Below are 12,960 nucleotides of genomic sequence, written 5' to 3' on the forward strand. Positions count from 1 at the left end.
GCCACGGGGCGAAGTACACAAATTTAGAACTTGAAAAGAAAATCAAGAGATGGCACAAATCTATCCTGCTCTCGGGCTTTCCTCTTTTTTTTTTTCTTTTTTTTTTTTTAATACCACGACGCCACTATGTATGGAAAAAAAAAAAAAACTGGAAGCGCCTGAATGGCTGCTTTCAGAAAAGGTCTGATGATTTGAACAATATTCTTCTCTGATTGAGCGCACTTGAAGAAAATAGGCCAATCAATGATGATCATTCACAAACAGCGTGAACCCCCCTCCCCTCCACTCCCCTGCAATCGGGAGCTGGGATCATCAGGTCAGCAGCGTCCAATTTATCACGCTCATTATTAAAAAGCAAAATCTTAAAGTGGAAGCGTTTCTTTTGTTTTGTTATGTTTTTGTTTTTCAGCCCGATGCCATCATTGTCCCCACAGCAGCTCCCATGATGCTCCTGTTTTATTGTTTTTTTTTGCTTTCACAGTGCAATAATTTGTCTCAGTGTGTCGACCCCGGCTCAGTGCAATCCTTCAAAGGGGAATTAAGGTGAGAAGCCTGTTTACTGTAAGTTGGGAGCACTGTGGTGGTACTAATTAGCCTTTTGCTATGCATTGACCTGGTTCAGCCCTGATAACTCTATGTACATATATTTACACTGTGCGTGTATCCAGTGTTATTTATTATTATTTTTTTATATGCACTGCAAATGCTGTAGATGTTGTTTTGTTTTGTTTTTTTTGTTTACCAATGACAGTATGCTTTAAGTTCATGGTGCATTATTTTTGTCTCTTACTAATTTTCAATGTGTACTGTCACTTTTGAAACATGTCAGTGTAAAAAAAAAAACAAATAAAAACAAACATGTATGAAATATTCAATCATCTGCCCCACTGGGAAAAAAAAGAGGTACAGCATTGAATTATGTTTGCAACGTTATTCTCTTTCACCTCATTTTGCTGAGTGACAGATTTTTGTACGATTTAAGATTTTTTTTTTTATGCAATAGCCCTTTGGTGGTGGTGGTGGTGGGGGGGGTTTTAGGTTATTAAATAAAGTGAGAACACAACTCTTCGCTTTTGGTTTGTATTGTGTCCAGACGCCTGCTGCTGCTGCTGCTGCTGCTGCTGCAGACAAACGTTGATCAAACACAAGCATCGTTTCAGCTCGTTTTAATGCCACATGGCGCATCATGCCATCCTTCGTCGCAGGATGCTGCCGCCGCCCGGTGCCAATCCAATTTCTGTTTTCCCAAATTGAGTTCCACATTGAAATCCAATGTACCCAAAGTATGCTGCTGATAGCCTCTCTGTTAGACTGGTTGGATTTTCAATGTAATGTTATTTGCAAATACACCAAATCTAATGCAACGACAGCTTGACTTGGTTTGAATTCCTGCACTGATGCAGCATACTTAAAAAAGGAAAGAAAAAAAAACCCCACGTTTTGTAACAGTAACAGTGTGTTAGCCACGTGACAAAACAAGTCGAACATATCCTGGATTAAACCTAACATTGGCTGCTCTGGTTAACCTGTATCACAAAGCTCGGCTCATTTAAAGAGACCCCGAGGAGTTTGCTTTTGGTTTTAAAAGAGTCTCATATTAATGTGGATGAATCTACGTTAGTTGGCATCGTTTATGGTCGGAACTACGATGGTATCTGATCATCTTTGAACCTCTGACTTTCGTTCTTGATTAATGAAAACATTCTTGGCAAATGTTTTCACCTTCAACCATCTTGCACCGGTCCAAGAATTCCACCGTGCGCACAGAGGCTCATGGGAAATTTTCCGAAAACTCCTTGTAGTCCCTTTTAATCCTGGCTTTTCCAATCCAGTTTCATGCAAAATACATGAAGTTTATTATTATACATTGGGGAAAATAAGTATTTGATCGCCTGCTAATTTTGTGAGTTTGCTCCCTCACAAAGAAACGGGACAGTCTATAGTTTTTATGGTAAATTTATCTTAAGAATAGAAATATCAATAAGGAAATATAATATGATCATATGAAGGTTATACATTTAATAAGAGCAAAAATCAGCAAGGGATTAAACACTTATTTTCCCAACTGTAATTGTGGTAAGTAAAGCCGCTCTGGACCAGGTTAAAAGTTTAAAATCCACAAAACACACAATGATGAACTGAACTAACCAGTACTACAAAGCTTGGCTTTATTAATCAGCAGGAAATGTATAGCATACATACGTAAACAGCATGGTAATTTATCTGCGACTGGTAGAAGTGAATCCAGGATTAAACCTGAAGTTATCTCTCTAACCTCTTCCTGCTTCATAGTAGAAACATTCAAGTTTTGTGTTTCATGAGGGTTGAATATGAGTGAAGAAGAGAAGGATTGAATTTGTTAAACTTTCAACTATGAAAGGTTGCAGTGTAAACAAATAAGCAGCGTTTTTTTTATGTGTTTCAAGAATCTGTTAAATTCACAAAACACAGAATGATAAACTGAATTTACTACTACTACAAAGCTCAGTTTAGTTAATTCCTGTTGTTGTTTTCAATCCAGCTTCATGCATAATATGTGAAGTCTATAATTATCAGTCGCTCCGGAGCTGGTTAAAAGTTCAGCGTAAGGATTAACCCAGGATTAAACCTGGAGTTATCTCTCTAACCTCTTCCTGCTTCATAGTAGAAACACTGGAGTTAAGTATTTCTGAAGGGTTGAGTTACACTGTAGAATATTGATAGTAGTATGTGTTTCAATAATCCATCTTTCCATCACCCTGTTTAATACACAAAACATTGATTGTAACTTTAATAATGTAAGATACTCTTCTGTATTTATTTACAAACACACATCACAGAGATCAAACACACAAATTGCCATGTATCTTCCTTGGGGAAATAACTGCAGTTGTACGTTGTATAAACACAAGAGTATCGAGTTACACCTAACCTCCTTGTCGCTCATCTGTTTCCTATGGATTAGTGGTCGGTGACAGTGTTGGGACAAATGGAAAAATGACGGGAGAAGCCAATAAGAATAAAGCATCAGGGTATTAATGTCCATCAGGAACGTCAAGAGCCTAAAGCCTTTTTTAATTACTTTTAAACAGTGTAGAAATGACACAACACAGGAAATCGTAGTGAGAGCTTGTCAACACGTTGAACTGAGCCAGAGACTAATCTGTCAGCAGGACTGGAGCAGAATGTAACTGTGGAGCTGTCACTCACAATGTTGCCTTTCATGCAGTGCGATCAGCCGTTTTTTTTTGTGCCTGTATACGGCTCCGGGGCGTTTGCTGTCACACATGCTTGCTCCACGGTTATTATCCAGGGCCTTCGTGCCAGAGGATAGTCAAGTGCATTCAGAAAGTATTCAGATTCCTTTTCTCTTTATCATTTCGTTATGTCGCAGCCTTGTGCTGAAATCGTTCCAGTCAAAGTCGTGTCATCCCATAGTGTATTTTTGCATAATTAAAGCAGAAGTAAGTGGTCCGGTCGTTTTCGCTAATGCTGCGTTCCAGGCAGGCTTTTGAAATCGTAAATTACAGCTTCAAGTCACAACTTACGACTTTGTAGCGTTCCAGGCAACCCACTCGTGTTTTTCCGACCTGTTTTACCGGTGAAAGTCACTATAACGGCCACTCGTAACTTCCGACCGGTGAACTCGTACCAGATCAAACTGGTACGACTTCACGGTCGGAAAAATACGAGTTTCCTTGAGCGCACCATAACAGTCCTCGTCCCTACGTCGCCACATTCAGGGCGTTCCTTGGCTGCACACACAGCCCTGCATGCCGTTCTCTCTCCTCATTGGATAAAAACTGTAGGATACGATAAATGTTTTCTCCTCGGCTCAGAGCAGAGCAGAGTGACTGACAGACCCGTGTTTCAGTCCAAACACTCTATGTAAGTGATTGCTGTTGGAAGATATAACTATTTAAGACTTATATAATAAGAGCATCAATTCTTATAGGAATAAATATTTGCATTGTTATCAAAGGGGAGCTATGCAAGTCTGGTTGCTTTTCCACTGTTTTGCTAACCCTCATCCTGGCCATGTGCATTTGTTTTTAACATAACCGTCTAGAAAGCAACCCATGGAGAGGTGGATAATGTTATACATCATATCACGGAGTTATGATGAGTATATTTGTGTAACTCTTATCTGTCATACGGGTGTGTCGCGGTGCCACAGAGACGGGAGCTGGGCCGCCAGGTCGGCAGCCCTGATTTACAAGGTTGGTTTTCAGCCAAGAGACACAAGGTGGAAGGCAGAGAGCCTCCATTCTCCCTGTAACAAGTTACACGTCATTTATTTAACCATTACAATTACCCCGAAGCTGTTCGTTAAAAAGTTAAAAATCCTGCATAGTGCCTCTTGTGAAAGAGGAACTGAAATATTAGATTGACACGCATAGTCAGATTAGATCCCAACTCTTCCTCTGTGATGCCACGAACTCTGCACACCTGGATTTGGGGATTTTCTGCAGATCCCATCATCCTCTGTCAGGTGGGATGGGGGCTGGTGGTGGACAGATGTTTCCATGTCTCTCCAGAGGTGCTTGGATGGGTTCAGGTCAGTGGGTTCATCGCGGTGTCAGCAGGTTGAAGCTACAGCACCAGTCGTCTGAGGTCCTTAAAGGTCTCGTGCTCTCGTCATCACAGATGGGTTTCCTGTTGGACGGACGATATCATCGCTGCTTTTCCTCCAGACTTGGCGCCAGAAACACTTTGACCCCGTATCTCACATGAGTGTCCTGCTGCTTTTTTGCAAATCCCAAACAGCTTTCACGTGTCTCCAGAAGAAGAAGAGGGTTTTACTCACCTCCGTGATGCAGCGGACACAGTGCAGCTCAGGTAAGAGGTGTTGCACAAGGTTCAGCTCATCAGGTGAAGCCGACCTTCTTGGCTAATTAAGCAGAGAAGGTCATCTTCACCTGATGAGCTAAAACTTGTTGTGTGAGTGAGTGTGTGTTTGCAGTTGTGTCCGTGCAACATGAACCATCATGTGACCCCTGAGTGTAAATTTGACTTGGACAGACAGATTGGACATCTGAGACTGACCTGCTGCCCTTTTGGCCTTTTTGCACCCCAGCTATTCCCCTGCTCCCCCCTCAAAGAGCCTTTGCTCTTTGGTTCAGGCTGCACTTGTAAATAAGAATGTGTTCTTTATTGCTTGCCTGGGTAAAAAATGGTTAAATAAATACATAAATAAAGGTTGAAAAACACACTAATCTTATATGCAATGGTGACATGTCTCTAAATCAGTGGCAAATCAGTAAATCACAATAGATAAGTAGATTTTATGTTTCATTTGAGCGTGCATATCACAAAATATCAATTTCCAGCCACTAAAACCAAGCAGAAACTAAACTACACTGTCTTAATCTTGTGAACTCCAGCAGACAACTGCACATCTCAGGCTCTAGTCTTTATGCATGGTTTGAGGTGATGACAAATCGTCACACGCATCTGTGGACACGTTGACAGAAATGCCTGTATACACAGACACCGCATGATTGACTGTAGTTATAGCTTCTGCAGGCCGACTCTTCGCTTTTATCTAAAACCCTCAGGAATTTAAGCCTGCAGTATGTAGCGCTGTTCAGACACACGCTGCTGAAGGGAGTCTGTCCATCAGACCAAGAGCATCATCTCACATTGGGGGGGTGGGCGCAAAGTGCTCAAGGCTCTCAGCTGATTCGTCCTCGGTGGGATGCAGCTTTAAAACAAACACGTGAGTGCTGCTCATGTACAAAAGAGGGGGCGAAAAAAAAGAAGTAGATTTGCATTTGTCGGCCTCGTGCTCTTTTTGTTAGACGATCTTCAAGAGTTTGAAATGCTAATGATTTTCAATTTCAGCTGTGCGCCCGACCAAGGTCTGACTTAAAGGACACTGGACGGACTGATGAGTGCAAATGAGATGTAAATGAAGAGATGAAGAGATGGATCTCTCTCTTTCTGTCTCTCCTCCGCTTTGAGTAATTACTGTCTGTGTGTCCTTGATGAAGAACACGACACAGCTGAGATTAAATCTAAACACGGCAGCGTCTTCCCAGAAAACCACTAAATATCAATAGTTCATCCTCCTCTTCTTCTTTAGAGGGAAGCGTTTGCTTAAGAGCCCCACAATAGGTGGTTATGTGGCTTTTAAGTACATGCCTGTCTAATGGTGAAGCTCGAGCCAGACAATTACTGGCGTCGTCTAAAATTTTGCCGTCTCTGCTTTGCCTCAAAACGCAAAGACTCAAAGTGGAAAAGAATTAGCTGCAGGTTGAACATAAGTAAGTATGTCTGCAGCATCTTTACAGGCTTCCTGGAGGGTCGCACTGCAAAAAAAATACTGGTTATAAATTTAGATACAAATGAGAAATCAGTTTGGTGCTGGAATTGGGTTAAAAATGGTGAAAGTGCTCTGAATTTTTTGGTTTTAGTCCCATCATGTGCACATATAGTACAATCTGACATAACGTATGATTTCAGTTTATTTAGCAGATTAAAAAAGAGGAGACTGACGCTATTCCGCTTATATACTGTCGCTCTTAAAGTTGGAATAATTTAGTTTTTCACACACATTCCTCTTTTTATTCCTATTTATACACATCAGTCATCACCTTTGACCAGGTACAGTGACCACATACTGAGTCAGTTACCCAGGTGAAACCAGTTAGAGGTTGTGGACAGTACGCCACAATGTCTTCATGCATTGATCCGTGTCAGGGGTGGACATACTCAGTATCAGTGACTGCATGATATTGGACATTCATTTGCATGAAATCCCCTTTGAATTTGTGTTTCTGTTAAACTGAGGAAGTCCTGTTATTCAATAATCCCAATTGTGTTTATTAAACCTGAATTACACAGTTTGCAAAGGTTATTTGTGGTTTAATTTTCATATGTTTAGAAGGGATTCATCAATAAACTTTTGAGAAGATAACTTTGTCTATTAAGTATAAACCGCATTGTCACAATTATTTCATGACAAGAGCTTTTTTTTAATTTTTTATTCCAACTTTATGGGTAAGTGTATATGCCTACCCTTAATCCTTCGTGATAATTTACCCTTTTTAGCTATTAATAATTTCTAATGTTGCCAAAAATAGAAAAGCAACACAAAGCATTAATCCATAAAGGAACAAAGTTTCTATGGTCATCAAATGAAACCAAGGTAAAATAATCGGCGGATGTTACCAACTCTTGACCAAATCTGAAGGTCAACTCTCCAGACACAAAGATATAATGAATAAATAAAAAAGGAAATAAATAACTAAATAGATTTACAGATGTATATGTCACCAATTTACCATTCAAGCAATGCAGCAAAACATGTATAACTCAATATTGCTCATAGGCTACTTTTCAATCATTCTCTGCTTTGATTTCTGTACATGCAGCACCGACAGGGATGTAAATATTAAACTGTACTAAAATTTAATTTAAAGGGACTAATTTAACTTAATAAACTCTTGAGCTCTTTCTCAGCAGCCTCCTCCGTTCACCACAATTCCTTTATTGCTGCTTCCTCTTGCACCTTATTTGACCAACACTGCTCTGCCCCAACCATGTCAGTGCAAATCTGTTATGCTAAGCAATTTAAGTAATGTCTTTATCAAATTAGAATTGTTCAAAAAGTTAAAAAAAAAAAAAAAAAAAGTAGGTCATTTTTTTCTAACTTGGAAAACGTCCTTTTTTCCTTTAATCTCTTGCAGAACCAATTACTGTAACTGTGTTTACCTATCTGAAGAGAAAGAAAAAAAATCATCTGATACATGAAGCCAAACGCTGAGTCTGTTTGCATTTTCTTCAAGGCTGACATTACACTAACACACATTTGTTAAGTTCTTAAGTCTACACACACACACACAGATTATAACACTGTGCCATCTAGCTCTGCACACACAACACGACCAAAAAAAAAAAAAAGGGTGTGGATTCCTGAATAAAGGTTATAAAACACCAGATTTCATAACAAAATCACAGATTACCCTCCGTTTATGCAACTGGCAGAAAAAACAAAGTTATATAAATTGAATAAATAAAAAAATAATCAAGTCATAAAAATAAAAGTGTTGTTCACGGTGGAGTGTGGAGGATGAATTCAGTGTCGTCTCAGCCTGAGGACATGTTGGTGCAGCAGGGTGAACAAGCCAGTGAAGACTTCACAACAAAATGCGTGATAAGGTTAGGAATTATTATTAACCTTTTCTACTCTGTCCATTATGGAAACCTGTATATACTATAAGTGATGATGTACCTCCATTATAGTTAGACTTCGAGATACCTTATTACCTCCTTTATAACCTTTAATTAAAGCAGATATCAGTGGCACGGCCGTTTCGGCTAATGCTGTGTTCAAGGCAGGCTTTTGAAACCGTAAGTTACAGCTTCAAGTCACAACTACGACTTGATAGCGTTCCAGGTAACCCGTAGCTCGTGTTTTTACCGTCCTGTTGTCTGTGAAAGTTCCCTATAACGGCCACTCGTAACTTCCGACCCGTGAACTCGTACCAGATCGAACTGGTATGACTTCACAGGAAGGAAAAACACAAAGTACGAGTTTCCTTGAACGCACCATGAGTTAGCAGCCCCCGCCCTTGTCAGGCATCAATTGGTCCTCGTGCTACGTCACCACATTCACGCGCATCCCTTGGCTGCACACACAGCCCTTCATGCCGTTCTCTCCCCTCATTGGATAACACTTGTATCCCACAAGGAAAATTTTCTCCTCGGGTTACAGCAGAGCAGAGTGACGGAGAGACTCGTGTTTAGGCTGAAATACTTCATGTAAGTGATTGCTGACGGAAAATAGGACTATTTAGGACTTATATTAACAAAAACATTCCACTGATATCTGCTTTAATTAGTTACATTCAATAACTCAACATGAGTGCTTTTTGAGTAAAAATGAAAATAAATACTGCTTATATATATATATATATATATATATATATATATATATGTATATATATATATATATATATATATGTATATATATATATATATATATATATATATACATATACTGATTCTGTATCTGTTTGAAAATGAAATTAGAAATGTTGTTTTCATTCACAAACTTTTCTACTTCTTTTATGGTCACCACTATTGTGATTGATGGGATTAAAAAAACATTGGCATTAATCTGTTGTTGTTGTTGTTGTTGTAAACACCCTCCAATCTTCTGGGAAAGCTTCTCTCTAAGATTTAAAACTTGGCCGCAGTGATTTGATCCCATTCAGCTACAAGAGCATTAGTGATGCTTTAGGCCCCGTCCAGACGAATACGCGGCTTCACCGAATCCGATCTTTTTCTTAATCGTTTTGAAAAAAATCTCCGTAAACATGGCATCGTTTTCAGAAATATCTGTGTCCACACGCATCACCTGAAAACGACCCAAAACGCTCTAGTACCTACATACTGCAGGTGTGTGTGGAGCGTGTGTGGAGCGTGTGTGGCGCTGCAGCGCTGCCACACATAAACACTTAAGACAGTTGAAGAAGACGGGAAGTCCCCGCTGTAATTCAATAGAAGAAGTTCCCCGCTGTATTCAAACTCAAACATGGGATTAAATGTTGACAGGGAGTCGAGTCGTGTCAGAGTAAATATGATGATCAGTGATGATCAAACAGGCGCGATTCAGCTGCAGCGTCTGAGCGACGCGACGTTAGTCGGCCGTTGTTGTTGTAACGTCCATAGACTGTCAGTGTGTAGCTGCTGCAGCGGTGTGTGTGTGTCTCAGGTTACAGGTAGAGCGGCGGGGGGCATGACATCATCGTTTCAGAAAAAATCCGTATTGGCCGTCCAGACGACGGCGTTTTCAAATTTTCCCACTCTGGGACCCGTTTTCAAAAAATACCATTTTCACCCCCTGAAAACGCCGTATTCGTGTGGACGCGAGGCCGATCCGATAAAGTATTTATCCGAATTCGAAAAAAACGGATTTGTGTGGACGGGGCCTAAGTATCAGTTGTCTTCACTGTCAGGTGTTTTTGTGAGTGTTATTTTAATATTTATAGCATCAATTCTTATAGGAATAAAGATTCGCATTGTTTTTAAAGGGGAACTATGCAAGTCTGGTTGCTTTTTCACTGTTTTGCTAACCCTCCTCCCTCCCCTTTGGCCAAATGCATTTGTTTTCAACAAAGCCGCCAAGAAGGCAATCAATGGAGCAGTAGATAATGTTATTTATCATACACATGTTATATGTGTGTAGTTTTATCTGTTGTGAACAGAAGATTATGGATTACGCGGCGTGTAATCTGGGACGCCGGGTCGGAGGCTCTGATCTTATGAGGTTGTTTTTTGTTTTTGGCCAAGATCCACTAGGTGGAAGGCAGAGAGCCTCCATTCAACCATTCAACCATCACAATTGCTCAGAAGCTGTTTAATTCAAGTCAAAATCTTGCATAGTTCCTCTTTAAATCAAAGATTTTCCATATGCATAAATCAAATGTGTTATTAATTCTTTCATTTATTCTCTATCTGCGCCAGAGAAAGCAAAGGAGTCATTGAAAAACAAAAAAAGGAATGACTGCGGCCATTTTGGATAAAGAAACGATGAGAGCATCACCTACAGAAGTGCCGACAGGGAACAAGAGGGAGATAAAAATCTGCAGCAGCCATGGTTTGTGAGTGACAGGGGAACTCTCTGTGAACATTGCAGAAATGCCACAGAACACATGTACAGTACAAGTGCAAGAGTTCATGAATTTTAAGGAACAATCGTTTTTAAGTCTGCACAAAGAATCTGTTTAAGAACATCACAAAGACCAAAAATATATTTCTTATCCAATTCCTTGAAATTTAAGATTGAGTTTTCCAGAATTTATTTGGGCCCCGGTTTTTTTTTTTTTTTCTTTTTTCCTTCTTCTTCTTGCAGTCAAATAAACAAAACTGTTGTGCTCCTGGGCAGGCTGTCCACTTCCTAAATAATATAAAACAACCACACAAACCATCTGAGAGTGAAATTTGTTCGTAATGAAGTTAAATAGGAATGAAGAGCATGAATGTGCTCATTAAACGTTAATGGCACTCGGCCAATTAGATTTAGATTAATTTAGATTCATGTACAAGTGGGAACTTTGGTCCAAGGGTCTGATGGTGGTGCTGCAGGAGAAAGGTCAGAGAAATGAACAGAGAAAACATTTGGATTTGTTTTATTCAGGGAGTTATTATGTTCAGATCTGAAGAGAGAACAATAATTTACCATAAAAGTGATAGTTTTACCTCAAACACTGACAGTTAGACTGTATTTTCAGGATTACGTGTTGCACCGGAGTATAGGCGGTTTGCAGTCACGTGATTCCGCTGATGCGCAACATGTGAGTTCTCAATGGGACGATGGTCCAACCAACACAATCAAGTTCGACGCATGTTCCGGCCAAAAATTAATGCTCATGAGTCGGGCCGCGTCTGTTTTTTATCAATACGGGGATAAAACATCGCACACAAGCTAAACCATAGACCTCTGCAAGCATAACTAAATGATCACGAGTGGCTTCTGGCGGCCGTCATGGACTACCGGCCGTTCTGTGATTCTCCAGATCACACAGATGGCCAGTCCGCCCCTGGCCAAATTGGTCGCATTGGATAAAACTAAAGTATCCTTTTCCCAATAGATCCCCAATATGTTAGTTCATCCATATAATGCCTTTTTGGAAACTTGCTCAGACGTTTTTCAGCGATTGTGACCAGATTGGACCAGATGGCCAGGACCAGCGGGTCATCTCAGATGCGAGCAGCCGGTCTCCCGAGATGATTTGCTGGTCAAACTCTGTCGTCATCCAAGGGAGAATTTACCTGCCTAATTACTGTAGTCGAGCTTTGTCTAAGTCTTCTCCCCCCCTTAAGACAAAGGATTTCTACGTCTGCCTCTTTTTTGGGGATCTTTTTTTTTATTGTCCCTATTGTGTGTTTCTACTTCAGAACTCGAAAGTAGGCATTTGTAGAGCTTTTCCTTATCAGAAAATCACTTCCTTCCTCCATCTACAGACTTGAACATTAAAAAAAAGCATCATGAAGACGAAAATAACATTATAAGTGGCTTTTATTTTTTTAACAGTTTTCGATTTTTGGTCGGTGCTTTAATCGACAGTTGATTGAAGCGATGGCAAGAAGGCCTGCCAGGTGAGCAACAAAAGTTGAGAGAGGCTCAACTTTATGCAAATGAGCAGCAGCGCGACCACAGCGACAGCCAATTGCGGACTCTGATTCTCATAGCGGTAGAAATTGAGAGAGCCTGAATGGACACATCTGCAGTGCAGCTTCAAAGTCATGCCCTTTTGGTCGCTTGGTGCAAGGGCCGGCTAGAGCTGGCAGGCGGCGTGATATGAGCAGCGACAGGCAATTTTGTCGCTTTTGGTATGAACGCATTGTGAAACTTATCACTGCTTGTTGCCCAGTCCCTGACAAGTTTCTAACTCTCAGCAAACTTTCTTTCTGCTGCTTGATAACCGTTTTTTCGGCTGCATACTTTATAACCTGTAGACAGTGCCATCTTGTGGCCACAGAAGATATGGAGTGTAGTTTTGATATGTAAGTCGCTTCTAAATATAAGTCACACTAGCTACTAAAAAAAGCGCAACTCATAGTCCGGAAAATTCGGTATATGACTAAAAGATACAAAGACAAAACTAATGGAAAATACTAAACAAAACACAACTCCGCCCACACCAGTACATCTTCCCCAGACTGAGGGAATAAATTAGCTCCATAAAATGCTTCTTTATAAAAGAAACATAGATATTTATATAACCTTTTTACTCTTCACTACTCCCTAAAATGAACTTTTACTCTCTCACCTTCACCTTTATTTCATTTGCTGCCTCCTGGTCATTGCCCGTTTTCCCACACTGAGCTGTATTTTGTGTCTTTAATAATTAAAGTAATTAGGGTCCCTCATTAGCTTTCTTCCTGTTTTTTTACAAAGACAGTAGTCGCCAACATCCACCTGCATCCTCTTTACCCTCAGCACCACCTGCAGTCCCTCAGGGACACTGG

The sequence above is a fragment of the Trachurus japonicus genome, chromosome 6 (assembly GCF_045865225.1).
Source record: "Trachurus japonicus isolate A0001 chromosome 6, Traja_1.0".
Taxonomy (NCBI): Eukaryota; Metazoa; Chordata; class Actinopteri; order Carangiformes; family Carangidae; genus Trachurus; species Trachurus japonicus.